Here is a 3,794-nt window from a genome sequence, read left to right as displayed (position 1 = left end):
TGAAAGATAAAATTATTTGTCTTCAAGAAGAGTGTAAATCAAGGGAAGTGAGAGAACACAACCTCAGAGATAGCAACATTTACGCATTCATCCAAAATAATGGACAAAATGGTAAATGTACAAAAACCCTCAAGTGATAAAACCGGACTTGGTTATGATCCATCGTGTTCTCAAGCCTCCGAAAAATTGACCAATTCTACTACTACTTTAAGTAATAAAGTTCAAGTAGTAAAATTTGTAAAAGGTCAAGAAAGCACAGTGAGACAAGGAATTGGTTACCAAACTGATGTCAAAATTAACACTGTTGGACTAAAGCATCAAAGAAACAATATTTCGTCCAAACAGTACATTAAAAGACAAAAGGTTGTTCCTAAATGGAAGTATACCAATGAGTCTAGTGCACAAAGTCCTCATAGGAAAATGGGAAGAAATCCGAGGATTGAGGCAGGGAGATTCTATCCCTCTAAACAAGATTGGTTTGGAAATATTAAACCATGGACTAAGTCTAGATTTAATGCTTATCACAGGCCCAAACAATCTATATTGCACGTGTCAAGAAATCGAGTCAATTTTCAAAAACCGGCACAAAAAATGTTTTCAAAAATTAAATATGATTATAATGTGTTTAATGGTTACCAATCACCTAAACTTAGATCAGTGAGTACAAGGTGGATTTGGGTACCAAAAATGACTAACACCCAAGGACCCAAGTCAAGTTGGGTACCTAAAAATGTTTAATTCATTTGCAGGAAGTTTGGTACTTCGATAGTGGATGTTCTAGACACATGACTGGAAATAAATCAAGTCTTGTGAATCTTAAAAATATCGAAGGACCAAAAGTCGTATTCGGTGGAAAAGAACGATACGGCATACCAAAAGGAATCGGTACAATATTTCGAAATGGTTTGAAAATCGAAGATGTATCCTTTGTTGAAGGTCTAAAATTCAACTTGTTAAGTACAAGTCAATTTTGTGACAAAGGATATCTAGTAGAGTTCTTCAAAGAGAAGTGCCAAGTGAAAAATAATTCCACAGGAGAAGTTGTTCTTGAAGGAATAAGAAAGAAAAATATGTACGTTGTGGATTGGAACACAACAAAAGAATCAGTGTGTCTACTAGCAAACAACTCACACGCAACAAGTTGGGAATGGCACAAGAAGTTGAATCATCTAAACTTCAAGACTATCAACAAGCTAGCAAGAAACAAATTAGTTGAAGGTCTACCCGACATTGTCTACAAGAAAGATCAAATATGTGATGCTTGCCAAAGAGGAAAGCAAGTCAAGTCATCTTTCAAATCCAAAGCTCAAGAATCTACAACAAGACCGCTAAGTCTACTACACATGGATCTATTTGGTCCAGTAGACCCAGCAAGTCTATGTGGTAAGAAATATACACTAGTTGTTGTTGATGACTTTTCCAGGTACACATGGACAATATTTCTCAAAAAGAAAAATGAAGTGGAGCAAAAGTTGCCAGAGCTACTGAAGCTACTACAAAATGAGAAAGACTTGAAAATTGCAAAAATCCGAACGGATCGTGGAACTGAGTTCGTGAATCAAGTGATTGAAGCCTACTGCAATTCCCAAGGAATTCTACATCAATTATCTGCCGCACGTACACCTCAACAAAACGGTGTAGCCGAAAGAAGAAATAGAACGCTAAAAGAAGCCGCACGAGTGATGATTACGTCAGCCGAGCTACCTAAAAGATATTGGGCTGAAGCAATCAACACCGCTTGCTACACACAAAATCGGAGTTTGATACATAAGTCTTACAATAAGACTCCGTACGAATTATGGAAAGGGAGAAAACCTAAACTCAACTATTTCCATACTTTTGGTATCAAATGTTTTATTCTTAATAATGGAAAAACATATCTAAAGACTTTTGATGAGCGTGCAGATGAAGGAATATTTTTGGGATATTCATCTACCAGTAAAGCATTCAGAGTATTGAACAAGAAATCAATGGTGGTAGAAGAATCAATTCATGTCACATTTGATGAAGCTCATATGAAGGAAACCCAAAGCAACAAAAATGATCAGGAGATTTGTCAAGTTGAAAAATCATTTAATGATGCTGACATATCTTTTAAAGATCAAATTGTACAGGGTATGGAGCAATTGGACATTGATTGCAATAGTGAAGGATACGTGGAAGCCAATGAAGATGCACACGTGGAAAATCAAAACTCTCAAGTCAATATACAAATTGGAGATCAATCTGATGAGCAAAATGTGTCTACCTCCAATTTACCTACTGAACAAGGAAACGTGGGAAGCCCATGCAACCTACAACCCGACTTGAGATGGCTCAAAAATCACCCTCCAGAGCTAGTGATTGGAGATCCACGAGAAGGAGTAAAAACAAGGTCCTCAAGTATAAATTCTTTATTCTCTTGTTTTCTTTCTCAGGTGGAGCCCACAAGCATTGAAGAAGCACTAAGTGATCCAGATTGGATCAATGCAATGCAAGAAGAGCTTGAACAGTTTAAGAGAAATGACGTATGGGAATTAGTTCCAAGACCTGAAAATTACAATGTAATTGGAACAAAATGGGTCTTTCGGAATAAAGCTAATGAGGATGGAATCGTCATTCGAAATAAAGCACATTTAGTGGCAAAAGGATATTCACAAGAAGAAGGCATAGATTTCGATGAAACATTTGCACCCGTTGCAAGACTAGAAGCCATCAGAATATTTCTAGCTTATGCCGCATACAAGAATTTCACTGTCTATCAAATGGACGTGAAAAGTGCATTTTTAAACGGATTACTTGAAGAGGAAGTCTACGTCGAGCAACCTCCCGGTTTCGAGGTAAAAGGTGATATTAATAAGGTCTACAAGTTAAAGAAGGCGTTATATGGGTTAAAACAAGCACCGAGAGCTTGGTATGACACCCTATCAATGTTCCTAATTAACTGTGGTTTCACAAAAAGCCTTGTTGATAAAACCTTATTTAGAATTCAAGAAAATGATCACATTTTATTGGTACAAATTTATGTTGATGATATTATCTTTGGAAGTACTAATAAAATTCTTTGTGAGAAATTTTCTAAGCTCATGCAGAATAAGTTTGAGATGAGCATGATGGGAGAATTGAATTACTTTCTTGGACTACAAGTAAAGCAACTCAGCGTAGGAATATTCATAAATCAGGCCAAGTACACGAAGGATCTTATAAGGAAATTTGGTCAAGATGGAAAATCCTCAATCAAGATCCCGATGAGCACATCTTTACGATTAGATAAAGATGATGAAGGCAAGGATGTTGACGAAACAAAATATCGAGGAATGATTGGATCATTACTATACCTCACTGCAAGTCGACCAGATATATCTTATTCAGTGGGAGTATGTGCTAGGTTCCAGTCAAAGCCAAAAGAGAGTCATCTTCTTGCTACCAAGAAAATCATCCGATACTTAAAAGGAACAGTCAATGTGGGATTATGGTATCCCAAAGAAGGTAACTTTACACTAACTGGTTTCTCAGATGCAGATTTTGCAGGATGTAAAATCGATCGCAAAAGTACCTCAGGAACGTGCCAGTTCTTAGGGGGAAGGTTGGTTTCATGGTTCAGCAAAAAGCAAAACTCCATAGCTACAAGTACAGCCGAAGCTGAATATATAGCTGCTGGAAGTTGTTGTGCGCAAATTCTTTGGATGAAACAACAGCTGAAAGATTATGGCGTAAATTGTGAAAATGTCAATATACTGTGTGACAATACAAGTGCTATTGCCATAACACACAATCCCGTGTTGCATTCAAGAACAAAACACATTGATGTGAGA

Source organism: Ipomoea nil, unplaced genomic scaffold, assembly GCF_001879475.1.
Source record: "Ipomoea nil cultivar Tokyo-kokei standard unplaced genomic scaffold, Asagao_1.1 scaffold3043, whole genome shotgun sequence".
NCBI classification, from domain to species: Eukaryota; Viridiplantae; Streptophyta; class Magnoliopsida; order Solanales; family Convolvulaceae; genus Ipomoea; species Ipomoea nil.
This window is presented reverse-complemented; position numbering follows the sequence as displayed.